Genomic DNA, 20,587 nt, shown 5'->3' on the forward strand with positions numbered 1-20,587 from the left:
ATGGCAGGAATACAAGTGCCTGTGGTTCTCTAATACATTTACAAGCTCCTTTCCATATCAAAAAATGGCTGCCATTACTAATTTTTTCTCATTATTTGTACAAGATTGGAAATGAGGCACTGTCAGTATGAAAGGAATTCACAGAGACACCTTCCTATTATCCTGCTAGCCTGTATCACAACACTGTCCATTTTATTTATTACTTTGCTGAGCTGGCCTTTCCAAAACAAGCAAGCTGATAGAATTACCCCCAAGCAGTTGCCAAAATGATGATAAATATTATTACAAACTAGTGGGTCTCATAAAACAGAGACATAAAACAGATTTCCTTTGACATGAGCTGCAAAACTCCCTCCTTGGCTCAGGTGCTAGGCACTGCTCAAAGAACATCACCTAGCTCTGAAGGTAAGGTTCATGCACTGATCCTTCCCAGCTGAGGCCACCATGCAGCTATTCTCACCTTCAGACTACCAAGAAATGCTGGCAGGGATAATATCTTTCTAGAAATACCTCGCAGGCTGCTAAAACACACTCAGCACATATTATTCATGACTTACTTCCTTCAAATCCTTTTCCTTCCTTCCCCCAACACTCACAGTCAGGCCTCCTCCCCACGCCTCCTCTCTTAACTCCTTTAGTTAAAAAGTTTGTAGACAAAAAACAGGCAAAGTAAAGTTTTATACTTAAAATGAAAGATCCACCACTGTACTGATGCCATGAAGATTTTTTGCCTTTTCTTTTATACCCCTGTTATACGTTTTTACAACTTCTGTATTCCTAGTGCTTTTGCCTACATTCTTGGACTTGTTTGTCAAGCTAAGAGACTAAACATTTTAGAAGCTTCGTAGCTAGGGATCAGTGTGCCCCAGACCCCAAGGTCCTCTCCAGAACACATTCTGTAAACTAAGATAGAACCATCCAGGGGAAGGTTCCTTGGGGAGGGGGGCTCACTTGAGCCTCTCATTGGGGAATCTTTGATAGATATGCTAATTAGTAAAACCTATAATGTTATACCCGATCTTTGGGGGCGTATACTGGGCAGGGTGCATCTCGATGCATATGACTTGGACATGTGCACCTAAGGATCCTTAAAATAAATACCAAGGTAAAATCCCTTTTTCCCTTCTAACCGTGTATGACTCTTGATTTTAAGACCAGGAAAAGGCATCAGTACTGGTATAGAGTATCACAGACTTATGATAGGAAGGAGAGGAGTTACATTTCCTCCTCACAGGTTTTCAGACCTTACAGATGTAAGTCAAACACTGAATCTAAAACTAACAGACAGTTTTATCTAGCAAAGAGTGACACAGTCATCAAGGAAGAAAATATCCTAAAAAATAAGCTATTGCTTACTGGATGATATTCAGGACAGTCAGGTTAAATGAGGCATAAACTGTAATCAAAATCGCAACCACCAAGCTGGACAGACGGGCCAAGAAAATGAAATGGGAGTGCTCTTCTGGGGTGAGAATAATGCACACTGAATACAGCAGCAGTGAGAAGATAAAACCTATCTAATGCAGATTATATAATGCTGTATAGTCAATCATAAAAGAAAGCCTTCTTAAAGTTGGGAGCATTAGTTTTCAGGATGCAGTCAGCTGAAGCAGAAGAGTGAGCCCTTCCAACTCACTGGAGCTGCTCTGTGGACCCTGCAGTGTTACCAGCTCCCGGTGAGATTTTGAAAGGCAGATGAGTGTTGTGGTTTCACCCTGGCTGGCTACTAAGCACCACATAGCCAGTTGCTCACTCCCCTAAACCATACCCCCAGGCAGGGAGGAGAATTGGAAAGAAAATATAAACCTCAGGGGTTAGATAAGAACAATGTAATGAATTAAAATATAGTATTAATAATAACAACAATAACAGGAATAATAATTTACTAATAATGATACCATCATACTAATATACTATTATACTAATACCAACAACAGCAATAATGACAATTGCAATGATAAGAAGAGGGAGAGAGAGTAACTGAACCCAAGAGAAATAGGTGATGCACAATACAATTGTTCACCACCCACTGATTAATGTTAATCACATCCCTGAACCACAATGAGTGGCTTCTGGCTAACTCCCCCCAGTTTATATATTGGGCACAACACTCTAAGGCAGATACTGAAAAGTCCTTGACTTGGTGTAAGCACTACTTAAAAACAGTGTGTTATTAACATTATTCTCATACTAAATCCAAACCCACAGCACTGTACCAGCCACAAAGAATAAAACAAACTCTGTTGCACCAAAACCAGGACATCTAAGTAACAGACTGGCTGGAAATGGAAAAGGCATCTGCAAGAATAAATATAGATAGCTTTTATTTTATTTGAGCTCTCAACTATGCTTGGTATCACTCACCAAGTTATTAAATATAGAAAAGGTAAACAAACACAGTCTCCCAAGCTGCTGTGCAGCTCTATCATCATGTTAAATGAAAACTTAAGTGCCACAATGAAGCTGATAGCAGTCAAATTTTGTTTCAGAATTATGTTTATCAATGAAAAAAGTAATCAGTATATTAGAATGATAAAGTATCAGGTTTTTGTGATACTTGTAATCAAGTATGAATGACACGTAGCAAGAACGTCAGCTACTGATGGAGCTCATGCTAATGTCAAACTCAGCGCTCAGAAAACATCCACCACATAGTCAGCTTTCTTTTACTAGGGCCAGAGAATTCAGAAGTGGAGTATCTGTCAAAGTTATTTAATTTTCTTTTGTGAAAACCTGCTCAATTTTTAATTTTTTATGTATATAAATTATGCTAAAAAAAGGCATAGTGTATTTTTATTTCCTCTTCCCCTAAGACCTGGTTAAAAGAAATAGGATGAAGTATGAAAATGACACATTGCAAGAGAAGATGCCTGTACCACAGGGTGCTGTGGGATTCTGTGGTAGTCATGTTTCTGCATAACTTGATATATCTATTAGCAGATAAATAGGAACTGTTAATACTCAGGAGATGTTTGCTCAGGAAGTTAGAGTGGCCTAGGTTGTTCTGGTCCATTAATGGAGAAAGCATTGCTCAATTCCTTCTCTTACACAACAGTGTCTCCTGGGGACCACTGAGGCCAGTCTGTGACGCTCTAGCAGTAAAACTGCCTTGAATTAAATTATCCAGTAATTAGGAATTGCTCTGGCCAGGGAAAAAATTCAGTGTAAAGCAGGGGCAATGAAACAGCCCCTGCTCTCCTCCCTCCTGTGCTCCTGGGGATGGAGAAGCACTTTTGGGAACTTGTATATTGTGCCAAAAGACAGTGTACCCACAGGCAGTGTGCAGAGCAGACCTTGTGCTCCTCTAAGGTGTCGCATGGGATTTGGCTGACTTTTGGTAAATCAGTCACAGAATGACTGAACTGCCTCCTATTTGTCATCGTGCTGTCCATGCAAATCTTTAATGGATAAAGACAGGCTGATCTGGGAGATTCCATTTCCATAGAGCCTCATATTCTCTTCCTGTCAGAAAGATGTCCATGAATACGCCTGAAGGTTTCAATAGGATACAGTTTCGCATAAACACTAAGGCAAGTGTTGCGCACCTTTGATAAACAGGCACATTTGCTGAGAAAGAAAGATAGGAGGTTTTGGTCCTACAAACTTTCTATTTCTCCAAGTTCCCCTATAGTCTACATGGGAAAATTTTACAATATGTTAAATTGAGACAAAACTTATTTAGAACGTGCCAACTTCACAGGAAGTTTGGCAGGACCGTGTAACTCAAAAAATACTTATGATTTGGGGCTTTAAACTGTTCTTTGACAGACCCAGTTATACCAGAAATATGAAACTACTTCTGGCTAATGCAGACAATTACTTCAACACAATAGTTGTCTTCTCTTTAATGACACATTGCCCAAATTTCACATTTCATATGGTTATTTTCCACCCTGTTGTTCCTGAAAGTACAAAAGAAAATCAGTTGTCACTCAAGCCTACCACTTTTTACTGTAAAGAACAGTCTGAGTATATGATATGCATGTACAGAGACTTGGAAAAAGACCCTATCTTTTTAAAACATGATAAACAAGGACTTCCCATAATAAGTCAGTAGGATTGATTTATGCTGTCATGATCAATCTGAGCATTTTATACTTTCTCTTTCTTAGGGCGCTTTTTCTTCTGTGAGATTAATTGTTTAGCATTGCTAATTTCTAGTGAATATCACATTAAAATATGCTGAAAGCTAGGAAAATGTGTAGAAATAATCGGAGATTGACGACAGCAGATGCTCAAATGCAATTCTGTTTTCTAGAACTGTGCAGTTTGACAGAGCAGCAATGGAGCACTTTAATGTATTGAGGAGGAGTTACCAGCATGCACATTGTCAAGAAAGATGTGAGGCATCCCAGCAAATTAATATTAATTCCAAAATACCACGTCAGACTCTTGAGATGGAATTCTGGTGGCATGCAGGAATAAATCTGAAAATGACTCCCAAAAACACAGAGGTAGTACAGGCAGTCTAGATCCTAATTTTACATGTGTTCTCTGTATCATGTTATTTATGCTCACTGCTTTTCTGCTGCATTGCTTGCTCATAAATAAGCTATAGGTAGTGAAGGAGACTGCAGTGGAAATGCTCATTGCACAGTCCTTACTTTCTAGGGGATGCCAGGTTGCTTCTGAAATGATCAATAACTGACTGGGTAAGACCACTGAAATGGGAGCCAACATCAAAACAAATCTGCAAATTTTGGTACACAAAATAAAGAGGCTTCACTTGTGGCTAATCCAGATATGAACTAAGACGCAAAACAGTCAAAAATAGTTTAAAAGATTTTGTCCTGGAGGAATATGCAACAGATCTCAGGTGATGTTATGTTAAAAATACACAACAAAGCTAACAAAGATGACAAAAAAAAAAAAAATCCAGCTTCTTTTAGTAGAATACAGAAAACAACAGAAGGTTGTAAAGGTAAGAGTAGATGTTTCCTATTTCACAGATTAAACAAACTTCTCACTGGCTACCAGCAAAATCTTTTTGCAAATACTTAATAATACTACATTTCTTTGTTTACTTCTTTTCATATCCTTAAAAGGATTTACAGCTGCCAGTCTGCAGACAAGTAGACAAGTGTCACGTGATCAGAGAGAACTTAAACTCAGTTTTATCAGCCAATAGCAACTAAAAGGAACAGTTCATGTCCACATTTCAATCCATGAGTCCAGAGTTTCATCATCCTCACCTCTTTAAAGTAATACTGCCTCTCTTTTTTAATTACCTCTACCCACACTTGGAACTGCACAGCTACAGCTAAGACTACAAAAATTTCTACTGCAAATCACCACATCACAAATTACATGGCTGGATGGAAAGATGCAAGTTTCAGTAGCAAAGAAAATGTTTGTTGCTGACATATATTCTTCGAACATAAAGGTGGCTGAAGAAAAATCAATCAATAATTAAAGAACTTCTAGCATTATAGATTATTTTAGTCCAGTTAAGACTTTTTTCCTTTTCCACAATGTCAATATTACAAAAACATCCAAATACATCCTGAAGTAATGAAAAGAACCACAGTGGTTTCTTAAGTATTGTTTTTTTTATGGGTTAACCAGAGCTAACTGAAGTAACTTAGAGTGTATACATTTAACACATTATACTTAAAATTTATTTAAACACGTGCTAGTAGGTGAGTAAATACACTTTTGCTGTAATCAGAGAATAAGCAATACCACTGCATAATCCAGTGAAGTAGAAAATAATTTAGTTTAAATTATTAAAATTAAGAATTTTATTTGTCACATATTTCTTTGGAAATTATACGTGTGCACTGTACATTATACATTTTGTATTTAACTAATGTTTTCATGAGTTACCCACAAATGGCATTCATTACATGCAATTTGCAACTACCTCACAGACACCAATAACAAGACAAATTATGCTTTGCATAGTTCAGGGCATCCACAGTATATTAGTTCATGGCCAAAATACTATCTGCTGATGTGAAAAGACAGTAACAGCCACTTTTGCTGTTCATATTTCCTCTGAAGAGTAAAACATCTAGTCATCAGAAAAAATGAGAAATTATGTCCTATCATCATGCATTACAGAGATAATGGGAGTTATTTATTAGGATTATAATACATATTCATATATGGCATGAAGAACACCTTTATTTCCTCATGTGATTTCCTCATGTGAATTCTGTTGCACTCAGTAACTGTTCTCTTTCCTCCCCCAAACTCCCTTCCCACCTTCCTGCTGCAAAGCCACACTGAGATGCTGTGAACCAGGAGAAGCAAAGAATCCTAAAAATGACCAAATGATCAATGACTGTGCTTGGTACCAGGTGCTCATTTAGAAAAAAAAAATTAAGAGAGAAACTGGCCAAAGTTTATAGCACCACAGAATAGTAGAAATTTAGTCTTTAGCAGCCAAGATCAGACAAATTCAGCCTTCAGATAAAAGGTCCATGTTTTTAATAGTAGGGACAAATTACAAGTATTATCCATAGTGTCTCCATTCATAATTATGTTAAAAATTCAGGACACAACATTTTAAAGATGATGTGCTCATTTAAACTCAAGACTTCAGCTATTTGCTATGTATACAGGTCAATCCCCCAGTATTAATTAGTTTTTTAATTGTAAACTGTTCAAATACTTTTTAAACTTATTTGAAATTTTAACAATTTTATTAGGTTATATTTAGATATCAGAATTTATATATCAGAATATACTGCAACTGTAAGTGGACTGGGAATTTTTCACAGCCCTGAGTAATCTTCTTTTCTGAAATGTGTGTAGTGTCTCATAAAACACATGAAACTACTGCATCTAATTAAGTAAATACTAGAGATAGACCTAAAGTCTAAACAGAGGTTTATCAACAAAATTTAGGGGCTTATTGAACCAAGAATAGAACTGCTCAGACTGTTTCAATGACTTGGCCTTTTCTATTCAAAATGTGTTTAATTCGAAAATAATTATTCTTTGAGAGACACATATTGGGAGGAAGTGTGAATCTCAGTTTATTTCAAAGAACAGAGGCCACCCGTCCACAAGAGGTCCTGTGTGATCAGTGGAAACTAAACTACCAAATTCCAGTTTGCCTTACAGCCTTCAAGTTTTTTGTACCCCCATGTTTTTAGTATGGTTAGGCACACTTTTCTCCCAGAAACCTTCAGTGCTTCTCAAGAATTTGAGCTTTACTGTCCAAGTACAGTCAAGGTTCACACTAATTTTGCTGCCAGGGAAGAGTTTATACAAGTAAAGCAGCTCTGATGACACATCTGTTAAAAAAGATAAAGCTTCCAACAGGGGTCAGTCTCAGAAGAGAGGTTGTTGGGAATAAATGAATAAAAAGGGAGAAAAAGTCTACTAAGTACTACTGAACATAATACAGACCTGTTAATCTCCTTTCAATTACTCTTAGCTTATTATATTCACTTTCAGTGCTGAAACATGTAGATATAGTGTAGATACATTATGTTTCACTAATATAGGTGATGAGGCAGCTGGGGTGACTTCATTTAGGAACCACAAAAATGGTGCTGAATGGAAGACCAGTAATTGTGTAAAGTAAACCTGGAATATTTATGAAGTACCTTTAACAGAGACAATCCCACAGTAACATTAGATTTTTATTATTTTAGCTTATTAACTGTACTTTATGTATACACTGTCTAATTCTGCCTTAGATATGACCTAACACTTTTCCTCTGATGTTAGTAACTGTAAGGGTTCATCTTAACTTTATTGCGAATATTCCATAAAATTGAATTCATGCTTGAAACACAGAGCCAGCAGTCTATGGATCTATAAAAATGAAAGTTCCACATAGTGACTTATGTTGGCCTATTAGCTGCAAATGCTAAAATAAGTTCTAAGGTCCAGAACCATGGTGTTCCTGCAATTGCAAACTGCTTCTCTGGAAGAACCACCCAAACAAGCTCACTCTGCGGAATGGAAACCTCAATCAGACCTAAATTCCAACAGTTGTTATCCTGAGGTGCCTTAGAGAAGTCAATTCTATAGCATATTTGCCCTGTAATGAAACAAGTAATAGAAGATAAGGGAATAAAGCACTGTCTATTGGCTGTTACTGTGTTTAATAGGACACATGCTGCAGTCTTCTGGACTGAAGTTCCCTAAGTTCAAAAAACCACATCATAGGAAAAACATCTCTGTAATCTCCTACTCATGTAAACATTGACTATCAACCCCCTTACTTTATATATAGCTGGATTCGTTTCTTTGACTTTTCAGTGGTTAACTATTGCACTAAAGCTGCCTAGAAAAGAGATATCCCATTTGCAATGGATAGAGTTAATAAAACAGATAGTATTCCATCAGCATGATAAAATCACTAAATAATTCAATTCAAGCTTTCTGAAGACCATTAGTATATTGTAACTTTCAATGATACCAACATTATTTGATATCAACCCATTTATTGTGTAATGCCCTAAAATCCCTTGTCCCTCTGGGTCATCCACTCCCATGTACATTCTATTCTTTCTTCTTTTAGTGGTGTAGTCTAAATGTTACTTAAAGATTAAAACTATGAATTACAGTAATTTTAACATTCCAATACTTATATTACTTTTTGTAATTTCATTGTTTTATGCACTGATGGCCGATTCAAAGGAAGATTTAATTCCAGAGGTGATCTATCATGTTGCAAAGGTAATTTTTTCACACACAGTAAGAATAAATCTCATCACTTTACTATCTTTCAAGGCATCACCTCTCCTAATGACAAAATGATTTACCGACTTGGCTGAACTACTTTTCTTCTAAGAATTTAGAACCATCAGAAATATTTAATGACTCGATTTAAAGTGTTGAAATAGAAACACACTGAGAGAATATTAAAATGCCGGTATTCCCCCAAGAATTAACACCTGTCAAATCAATAGGTTTTGAAGTGGAAGACATCATGTCCATTTCAATTGCAAATTTGCAAGTAAACACTGTAAAAGGAATGTGTTTTATTTCTGAAGAAGCATGAAAGCACCATGTTCCTTTCTGACTGCAAGACTTGCCAAGGCTTCACTATGGAACCTCCACATTCTTTTTACTTCAAAAGCCAATAATGTATGAGAGGTAACCCCTCCCCTTTGGAAACTACTGGCCGTAATTTAGAGTGATGCAGAATATAATTCTGATATTGATTTAACAATTACATCAGTAAAATAAGGCTTATAAGCTTCTGCATAACATTTCTAATGGCTAAATGCCACCCTTTCCCAGATATGTCATACAAAAAAAGACATGTAACACTTCTTTAGTCTCAACATTAAGGAGCAAATAATATCCAAATGTTGTATCTAAGACTCTTTGCCTGACAAAACTTGATCCAACTACTAATAAAATTATCATTTACTTACTGGCATCAACTCTTTTAAATAGGAATACACACTTGCAATATGACTCAGGATGATAGCCTTTCTAGGCAGCATAGTTGCAGCTGACAAGTGTTAGCCTACACTTGAAAGAAAAAACCACACAAAAGACAAACCCCCAAAACCTACTACCATTTCTCTTTAAACATACCAATTTCTATTTTAGGTTATTTTCTGTGAAGTTGGGCCATATAGGACTAAAAGGTAATGTGTTTGCAAATATCTGAGAAATGTAGCAGCGCTTCTATTGCAGAACATTTCAAGCAAATATCAAAATGCATTAGAGTGAAAAAAAATCAAACATTAGGTAAAAGATGCAGTAGAGGAACAAATCAAACAGAAATCAAGCTTTTACTTCTATATATATTTATATATATGTATATGCTCACATAAACAAAACCCCCCGCTAGAACTAATGATTGTGTATAACTAAACACTTCAAAAATTAGAAATAGTTAAATGGGTTATTCCTTTTCACTAGACAAGATGAAAATATCAGCAGAATGCAATTTTTTATTAAACTGTTTACGTGTGAAACCTCTTATGCATGCATGCATTCTCCAATGATGTGTATATTTATGCGACTTCATGCTACTGACAACATATTTGATCAGCTCAAGGTTCAATCAGAACAAACTTCACAGCTAGTAGCTTGAAAATAATGGAACAGATAGAAAAAAAAAATCATACTTGAGGGCATGGGAGTTGAATATTAAACCAGTGAGATAAAATACATCTTCTTATAAAGTTTTACTGATCACCAATTTTACTCATCCTTTACTTACTACAAAAGGGAAAAATCCTGAAACAATAGTAATGGCAATCAACTGTTTATGAACTTCAGTGGTACACTTTGCAGAAACTAGCCTAAGACAGTGTTAGAACAGTTAAAGGACTGTTGACAGTGTGAAAAAGTGAGAAAAGAATTTTGGGACATGGCCGGTGACTCTAAAAAGCTCATTCTGACATTAACTGATCTGTATTTTCCTGAACATATCACTGAAAATATTTAAGCTCTTGAAGACACCCTTTAACGTTTTGATGCAACCAAGTTTCTCTGGTAGCTGTCTAATGCCTGTCCTGGTTAAACTCCACTAGAATTTTACTTTTCCTCAGTTGTAGGAAAAGAACCGTGGCATTATGAGCACACTCTAAATTGTCTGTGGCTGTTGAAGCTGTTGAGGCAATACAAGCTCCAGCATCCTACCTAGTCTTGTGGCATATGTCAGGCTGTTTTAGGAAGGAGGTCACCAGCTCAGCACTGCATGAGCTCTGGTTATAGACAGGAGCAACCAAAACTCAAACACTCAGAGCTACCTTTCTACTTAGGTATGCAACTGGCTTACACTTAACAACAAAGTAAGATCACTGTTCCTGCATCCCAGAGCCTGCTCAAACACTGCCCTTTGAATTCATACAAAATACATCTAATCTACTGTTGATGTTATTACTGTTCTGTGATAAATATGCTTTATTATTTCATTTATTTTCAAAATATTTTTAATTTGAAACCACAATTTTTATCCAAAACATTACTATAATACAGGGTCTCTATTTATGTATCATTTTGCATGCTTTTGCAACATCCTTTATTTTTGCTTACTAGTCAAGGAATTGAGATTTCCTACATTCCTTTTCATTTTTACCAGATTATAATAGTGGCAAAGGCAAAAAGTAATACAGTATCTTTTTGCATAATGCAGCTCTCATTCTACATGATATAATTCAAAATGTGTCATAATTCAAAAATAAGTAATTATTTTTTGCATAGAGAAAGCTAGCAATATGTGTCAGATTATCTGCAATATGTATCTTGTCATTAAAGGAATCCAGTATGGTTTTATTTAGGGAGTTAATAAAGCCTATTTAAATGGTTTTTTGAACATATAAGGAAGTTTTTGCTCCACTGAGATGAGGAAAGAAGAGAAAAAATGTTCTAGACTGACTTGAAATTTCTTTTTCCTGTGTTTTCCTTATTTTGAGATAATGTTAGATTTCTAGTTGCAAGTAAACTGTGACCTTTTTTTTCCTCCTGTCTGTGTGTTTGTCGTGTTTCATTTACAAGGAGGTTGATTTAATTTTTAGAAAAATAATCTCACCTTTTCACACCAAAAAAGGCATAACTTTAAAACCCAAAAGCAATAAACAAGAGACCACACAAACCATCCTAATTCCTTCTGCTGTTTGGTTTTTTTTTTTTCTGTGCCTTCACAGTTTTTTAATGCTGATTATAACAAAAAAAATTTCACAAAACATTTTAATTCCCATCCCTTTGTTTTACCAACATGGGGTTAATTCAGTTGATTCTGGGGCCACTTGTTCATACCAGAAAAGGAAAATTACTATACTTTCACCTTCAGTTAAGTGAAATAGTTTTTCTATCTTTGTCTAATTGGGCTTGAACAGAAAAGCTATTGGCTTCACTTCTTGAAATAACGTATCTTGAGATCATAGGAAAATTGAGGTAGGAATGGACATCAGGCAGTTTCTAATTCAATCTCCTGCTTCAGAGAACAGCACAGGATCTCTGAGCAACCCGATGTAGCGCCTGGTTGTCCTCAGAGTGAAAATGTTCCTCCTTCTATCCATTCTAAACCTCTTCTTTCAACTCATGGCCATTAACCTGAGCTCCCGCCTCTGCACCTCAGTTTGTCAGCAAGTTTGCACTGGCATCGGTTTCAATCCAAATTTTCACGAGTCTGCTCTTGAAAAGTTCTCTTTGGTATAGTATAGTAATGTCAGATTCCTATAAAGGAGCACAGCAAACAAGACAAAACCTGGATGACTTTCCTCAATCTTGTTAGTTCTCTGCATGATTCTCATGTCAGTGAGGCTGTTTGCAGAAAATCCAATAAAGGCACTATTACATATAATGGAGTTCAGTTTCAGATTAACACACCCAGCATCTGTTATCTACCTGCAAGAAAGATATTTAAGTTTGCTGTTACCTAGACAGCTAAGGCCCAGTTCAATTGGCCTCAGAGATACCTTGGAACACTCCTTCCTGACTCCAGCAAGCCCATTAGGAGGCTGCAGGTCTCCTACAGGTCCTGTGGCATATTTATCTATTCCACATGGATGTCTCAAGTACACTGCCACATTTTGAATGATCCTAGAGGCATACAAAGGTGTCAGTCACTTGAACCCGTAGGAGACGGATATTTGAACCATTCTTTTGGCCTGACTACCATGAAAACATTTAGATTATATGAGAATCTAGACACCTAGGAAGCATTTAGACACCGACATATGCTTGCACTAAAGTGTCCTCATTACAAACTTAAACCTAGCCACAGCCTAAGATCACGACAGATGACAGCAGACAATTACAGTTCATTAAATGAAATGTCAGTGCTATGTGGTATGGGTGAGAACCATGAAATGGTATCACCGTATATGGGGAAGCAGCTTCTTCACATTTTGTCTCAGGCCTTCAATCACACACACATTTATGATAAAAAGTTCCACATGAGACAGTTAAAAATATTCTTCTACTCCTTTCTCATTCCTGACCACTTCATCTAAGGAAAGACTACTACTCAAAGAGCAACAACTAATGAAGGCCAAACATGGTCCATGAGGCAGAAGAGATGAGAGGTGGAAGTCAAATCCTACATAAGCTCTAATTCCTTCTTTCTGTGAATCTAATAATGCTGTGTTGCTCAGTAAAATGTCAAAAATAACATACAGAACTACCATGTACCTTTTGAGAAACAGAAAGATAAACGGAGTTCTCAAATATCCAGGGTTTCCATACTTAATGAAAAACAAAACAGCCTTCTAGAATTCTTTCTCTTATCTTGAGAGCAGCAGAGATTTTCATCTGTTGTAGCTTTGAATTACAGTGGTAGCCCCTAACCTTAAAAAAGCTCCAGCTAAATCAAGTAACTTCTATTAATGCTCATCTTCTTTTTTCCAGTAAAATTTCCACGTGGATTTAAAAAGTACACTAATAATACTGAAATCTACCCTACAGATGTGGAAGAAGCATGAACAAGGAATGAACATTCTAGGATTTTACCTAAATAGGATAATGTTGTCAAAAGCAGAAAATGTTCCTGAGACACGGGCTGTACTTTCTGCTGGTTCCTTTTTGTTATTGTTGGTTCTATTTGCTGGGGTTTGTTTTTGGTTTTCTAGCTTTTGATTTGTACTTCTCCTTATGTTTTTCTCAACTTAGTCTGTTTTTCTCAACAGGATAATATTTATATCCCAGACAGGTGCCTAATTCTGCCTTACACAACCTTATGGCTTCTTTTGAGATCAAATGATGCAAAACACAAACACCCAAGCTACACAGAGGTGCAAGCTGAGGTTGAAGGATTGCTTTGATACTGCTATAGGTACAACATTGTGAAAATATTCACATGATGCTTTGGTTAAATTCCTTTAAAAGAATGTTCATGAATCATTCAATTGATTAAAAGTGCAATGATTCATTTAAACATTATCACAAAATGGTTTGAATAAACTACTTTATGAGAGAAGCCAAAATACCTCTGGCTACAAGTATTCTGAAGCCATCTGAACAAATTCCTAGATTATCCTAAATATTTCTCTGTGAAAAATTTTGTTGTGTTCATTTGTCCTATATCTAGGCCAATACAATTACTGAAAGGTAATACTCTATTGTCTTTCTGATAACTGTGGGGTCTTATAAATCTACAAGTTAGCTATTGCTGGCAAAGAAACCTATCATGTTACTATGAAAAACACAGTTTTTCCTAAAGTAAATTTTTACCTAAAGCATAAATTGATATTAATTGTGTAGTGTACACCATGAGCAGTACTGTGGGATCCCTTTATTTGAGGAAGTTTTCATTTCATAAATGAATAAAGAAAATGAAATTTTCTTTTTGATATTTTGCAAAATACTTGTTTATGGCAAACTGTCACTTGTATTCAGATTTAGAATGTAGAAACTACAGTGATGGTTCCTTGGAAATGCTTAAAATAGATAAGATGGATTGACTGATTGCATATTCCTTTGAATTATTGTGAAAGTACCCGATCTATCTAAATCATGCCATGAAAAAAAGTGGAGTTAGAAGTTATGTAACTTCAAGTTGCTATAAATTGCTTCTTGTTGAAAGCTATATAAAACGTTTTCAAATCTGTCATGTTCCACCTCTTCTGCTTAAAAAAATAAATCAAAGTAAAGATGTCCAAGGAAAGTATGAATCAGGCTTATGTTGTTAAGTTGGAGGAAAAGTTATGCCACTATCAAGACTGGATACTCTTTAGCAATTAAATCCAAGAATCTGGTCCATTTTTGTGCCCAGAATGTATTTATTACAGTAACGCACTGTATTTCATTAGGTTAGCTAAACCAGTGCAGCTAAATAAGCAACAAAACCAGATTATACACACTTCTCTTCTCACAGACACACTATTGTCATTTTTTGTTTAATCCAAGTTTGATTCTTGAATACAGATTTTATCTACCTTCTTTCTGCTGCTGACATTCCCATGTGCCCTCAGAACAAGATCTCTGACAAAGCAGCCAGGAAAATGCATTTTCTACTTCTCCTCCCACAGCAGCATGCAAGATGACTGCACAGCAACCGCATCCTAGAGAACATGCTCTACAAGATCTGATCTGACCTCCAAGACTTTGTCAGAAAACAGTCTCACATCGTGGACCAGTCTGACCTACCACAAAGGAGGAGGAATGGAGTATAAAGAGAGCAGGAAGGAGCCCGAAACTGCTTAATTTGTAGCACTGAACTGAAGAAATTAGCACAGCAGACAGCAGAAGGTAATACAGAGCTTCAAGCTTCTGGGTGAGGCAGCACCCAGAAGCTACTTTTGCTAGTCCTGAGAGCAACCACCACAGCCAGTAGGAACTGCAAAACCACTGACAGTGAGATGAATGTCAAGCCCTTCTTTTCTAGCCTGAAATAAATATTGAAATTTAGAAAGGAACTGCCTTTCCCTCATTTGGAATTTTTACTGGCAGTGAAACTTTAAATCTTTTCACAGTTTTACTGGGATGAGAGACTGAAACTACTTCAAGTGAGGCTTTGAAAGAGAACAGCCAGAAAGGGCCATCATCATTTTCAGAGAATACCCCTCTGCAAATAAAATCTTGCTTACTAGCAGAGCTGCCTCCTTTAGTTAAACACAGTGGCTGGCAAAAAAAATAACAAGGGGTCATGGCAGAATTGCAGTTGATATGCTGAAAGTGTGTATCACTCAGCACTGAGTCCCACACTCAGCACTGAGTCCCACTCCATGATTATATCCTGTTTTGTACTCTAAAAAACAACAACCTCCTACAGCAACAAACACAATTATAAGACAGATACCATTTATCCCAGGAAAACTCTCTGCTGCTTAAAAAAATACTTAAAAGGAAAAACAACCCCTTGTGGTGAAATTAGGTACAATTAACTCTGATGATGATGTGTTCTTTAAATTGGGAAAGAAAAAAGGATGTTTTTGTTCAGCATGGTTTATTTTTAGACTGGCAAATACACAATGAAAACAGAACTGGAAAAAACCCAGAACTGGAGCTCTGTGGGCACCTTCTGAGGTTAAATTACCTTTCATGCCATTTGCACAGAAGACTGTTCTCAAGCAGCTTGAGCAGATGGTCGGGACACCATTGTCCGTTTACTTGTATCCACAAAGATAAACGATTGCTCTTTGAAATCCTGAACAATATGGCCCTTGTGATGCTTTAGGCTGCCAAGGAAAAAAAAACCAAAACAACCAAATAAATATAAATTTAGCTGAGGAGAACAAAAGAGTTTTGATTGATGAAATTTCATTTTAAATAACAAGCACATATAGAATAATAGAAATTTTTAGATTATAAAAGATACCTAAAATCACCAAGTCCAGATGTTAACCTAAGATTGCTGAGTCCACCACTAAACCATGTCCCCAGGTGCCGCATGTCTTTAAAATACCTCCAGGGATGGTTACCTCACAACTTCCCTGGACAGGCTGTTTCAATATTTGACAACCCTTTCCATGAAGATACTACTTTTCCTTAAAGCCAATCTAAGCCTTCCTTTGCACTACTTGAGGCCGTTTCCTTTGGTCACATTGCTTGTTACACGGGAGAAGAGATTGACCCCCACTTTTCTACAACCTCCTGTCAGGTAGTCGTAGAGAGAGAAGGTCCTCTCTGAGCCTCCCTTTCTACAGGCTAAATGATCCCAGATCCATCAGCTGCCTCTCATAGGACTTGGTGCTCCAGACCCTTCCCCAGCTCCGTTGCCTTTGTCTGGATATTCCCCAGCACCTCAGTGTCTTTCTTGTAGTGAGGGACCCAAAACTGAACACAGGATTAAAGGTTCAGCCTCATCCAGTGCTGAGTACAGGGGGGCAGCTGCTGCCCTGCTCCTGCTGGCTGCACTATTCCTGATATAGACCAGGGTGCCATTGGCCTTCTTGGCCACCTGGGCACAGCTGGCTTATGTTCAGCTAATGTCATCCAACACTCCCAGGTCCTTTTCCACTGGGCAGCTTTCCAATGACTCTTCCCAAGTCTGTAGCACTGTCTGGGGTTGTTGTCACCCAAGGTCAGGACCCAGCACTCGGTCTTGCTGAATCTCATACTACTGGCCTTAGCCCAAAATATCAGTGATCTGGGATTATTTCACTGAATGAACACAATTCGTTCCTGAATACTTAGCAAAGTAGGAGATGCAGGTAAAAACAAATCATACACAGTAACTCTGACTGAAATAAGAATCTACCACCTCTGCACAACTGCTTCTACTACATAAAACATTTGTTGAAGCACACTGCCATGTAACAACCTGATCTGCCTACTGGGCCAGTGAGATGACCAGAGATACCCAAAATCATGCCAGAGCAGACAACTGCCAGGGCACAGTGATCCACTCAAGTATTGGTAGAGAAGGTAATTTCAGTTGTTTTAAGAACTTCCCAAACTTCTTTGAGAGAAGCACTAGTTAAACATACCTAATGCAAGCATTTTGCCAACAAGCAATTTCCTAAAAAGGCACTTTTATTCTTAGAATAGTTAACTAGTAAGAGAGATGAGTTTAAAGGATTGGAGACAACACACACAGCTATGAAGAAAACCCTAAAATCTTAGAAACAGTCTTTGGGATTTAGGAGTGAAATGAGCAGATACTAGTCTTTGGACTTGCAACTGATAGTTGCATAACCTGTCAATCTTAAAAGCTCCCAAAAAGAAAAGTGAGGTTGCTGAATGTGGAAAGAATCACATGGAATCAGTGAAGGGGAGTAGACATGGACTTCAATACACACAGAAAAATAAGACAGAATTGGGTTTAGAAAATAACAGTGAAATTAGATAACTATGACTCACCAGCCACTCAACATCCTGAAGACAGCAGGTATTGCAAAACATTTAATTAACTAAAGTTTCATACAAAGATGTATAGTTGTTTCTGAAACAACTGTTTATTTAAATAATGACACAACAAATAAAATTCATATCCTCTATCTAATACCACACACTCCACAGCAACAGCAAGTAAACAGTGGATATATTTCTCCCTTTTTCATTTCAGTCATCAAATGACTCGTTTTAATCTCTTTTTGCTGTGATGCTGACATATTCAGCGTGCCTTACAATAAATGTACCATTTAGACATTTAAGATTCTTGTCAGATTTTTAGAAATTGTTAACACTCGTTGGAATAAGGAAAGAAAGGAAAAGACAGGTTGAGATAATCATCAAATAGTGTCATCCAGCGACACAATAAGTTCTGATAATGAGAATTAAGAAGAAATAATTGGGAAATAATGTAAACATGAACAGGAACTTAATAAAAAATTAGGTTAAAAAGTTAGGAAAACAGAAAAATTTGGTTTTGCATAGGAATAAAAGAGAAAGCACAAATGGGAAGAATTTTCCTCTTTGCCTTTGAAAAGGAAGGAAACCCAAAAGTGTGTTTGTTCTAAACATCAGTGTCTTATGGTAATGTCATTTCCATTAAAAATAGAGAAAAAGCCAAGGCCCTTCTTCCCCCAAGGGAGAACTCTCTCTGCTTTACTTCCATTTTTTTTCACAAAATTAAAGGGAAGGCCTCTGTCCTTCAGCTGTTTGCCTCCCCTTAACATCCCCAGATACATTTGCCTATTTGCCAATAAAATATAATGAAAGTAGTGACTACGCTCATGAACATATAATTGTAGGACCACTTAGGTAGGAAAAGACCTTTAAGACCCTTGAGTCCAGCTGTAAATCTGGCACTGTCCACCACTAAACCATGTCCCCAAGTGTCATGTCCGTTTAATGCAAGCTCCATGTCTGAGAGAATAAGCTATGAGAATAACCATCCATCTCGCAGGAAACCAACAGTACATCTTCCAGTAGCAGAGGACTTCACTAAGAAGTATCTCCATTATTACAAACTGGACACTATTTTTAACTCATAAAACAACTGATAAACTGAAAAAATATTAACAGTATCTTTATATGAAAAGAAGTTATAAGGTAGTCTGGGAGGAACATGATAAAGATGTTCCTAACCTCAAAAATAACACATTTTCACTGAAAAAAAAAACCCAAAGAAGTATATTTTTATGCTTTCCAGAAAAAAAAAAGAAAAAAAGACCATTGAACAGTACAAAGGCACTGCATTGTGATCAGATATCCTGTTTGAATGGTACCCCAAAGAAGTATATTTTCATGCTTTCCAGAAAAAAAAAAGAAAAAATGACCATTGAACAGTACAAAGGCAGCTGCATTGTGATCAGATATCCTGTTTGAATGGTATCACTTAAAAAGAACCTGACATTTTCTAGGAAATATGGCAAACCAACATTACTTACCAATGTGCTATTTGAAATGCATTTTACATAACTTCTGTACTGACTGAATTAAGGCACCTATAAATGTTTAAGCTCTCTGTTTAACTCTCTCCAGACATGAAATTTCCCAAAAACAAATCAACAGAATGAATTTGATACTACTGTGGATAAGAATTCAGCAAAACAAATGAGATTTCTCCTTGTTTTGCTGCCCTTAACATGAGCTAACAAGTGCCATGAAGGGTAGATGGGTAAAAGCAATACACTCAGATAAAATCAAGTGCACACATATATAGATGGATTTTCAAGAAAGCCAGGATAAAAACCAAGGTGCAGAAAGGTTGATAGTTAAAACAACTGGGTTTTTTTTCCTTTTTCAGTAAAGCAGTAACAATTTCCTCCACATAAATTATCTCCTAGATCCTCCTGTAAGCTAGGCCATAATTAATGTACAATAACAAGTTGTCAGCTGCTGCAAAACTGAGACACGGATTCAGGCCATCTTTCCCTTCATACAACTGGGCATATACATCTTCTGATTAGCAAAGATAGTTTCCTTTCTGCAGGTTTATAAGTGCAAGAGACCCCAGTGGGAAAGTCAGGAAGGTGTTCCCATCTCTCCATTGTGCAGTAAGTTTAACTGATCATTATTTATGGACAGGGGATATGCTGCATACGCTCAGAAATAAGACTCAATAAAAACATGGAGATAAAAACCAATTCAGTATTGACATTAGTACAGCATCTGATTCCAGTAGGAATTTCTCAGTCGTTAACTCCTTTCATACTGCATCTCATTTGTGGGTCAATACAAATGTAGAAGAAGAATTCTGTGAAATGTCTGAAATCTCATGTATCTTCCAAGGAGCTGAGGATACAGCACGTATCATTCCATAGTCACAGAATGACAATAGCACAAAACTGAAGAGCTGTGTTTAGTCTCAGTACCAGAATTGACCAGCCTGAAACACATTTCTAACAGACCGCTAGTCTAAATGAGGTGTGCTAGAGGTAAAAGAGTTTAGGAGAAAAATGCCAATCAGAAAAGCAGGTAAATGTCAGGTAAATGACAATTTGGTGCTGAAATCAGTAAAACTTGCCCATTAAATCTTGCAGAAAATGGTTTATGAAGTTTCAGCTAAGATGCATCCACAGATTCAACCTCAATTTAACAAATATATGCACTGAGAAGGAAAGAATACTTGAAACTGCATTATTGCAGAAATTTAGTTATTTCTTATTTCCTAAGCCTTTCTTTCATTAAACACAGTGCTACAAGATGTCAATCTCTACTATAACATCAGAGGAAGAATAGATATCCTGGGAGACAGAATGAGCTCCATGATAACATGGACTGATCACAGAACATTCCTTTAAGGCCTAATAAAAACCTCTCCCTGAGCAACCAATGCCATGGTTGTTAATAACATACTGGCTTCTGACTTGTTGAAACTAGTAGACCAAGA

At 36.9% G+C, this 20,587-nt stretch overlaps 1 long non-coding RNA gene across 1 annotated transcript in view; it reads right to left on the bottom strand.

The window, feature by feature from the left end:
* Positions 1-20,587, bottom strand: part of LOC108447660 — a 282,151-nt gene that overhangs the window by 177,377 nt on the left and 84,187 nt on the right. Inside the window, exon 2 of the long non-coding RNA XR_001863327.1 lies at positions 15,905-16,046. This is a non-coding gene — a long non-coding RNA (uncharacterized LOC108447660). The remainder of the gene's footprint in view (positions 1-15,904; positions 16,047-20,587) is intronic.

The sequence above is a fragment of the Corvus brachyrhynchos genome, unplaced genomic scaffold (genome assembly GCF_000691975.1).
Source record: "Corvus brachyrhynchos isolate BGI_N302 unplaced genomic scaffold, ASM69197v1 scaffold106, whole genome shotgun sequence".
NCBI classification, from domain to species: domain Eukaryota; kingdom Metazoa; phylum Chordata; class Aves; order Passeriformes; family Corvidae; genus Corvus; species Corvus brachyrhynchos.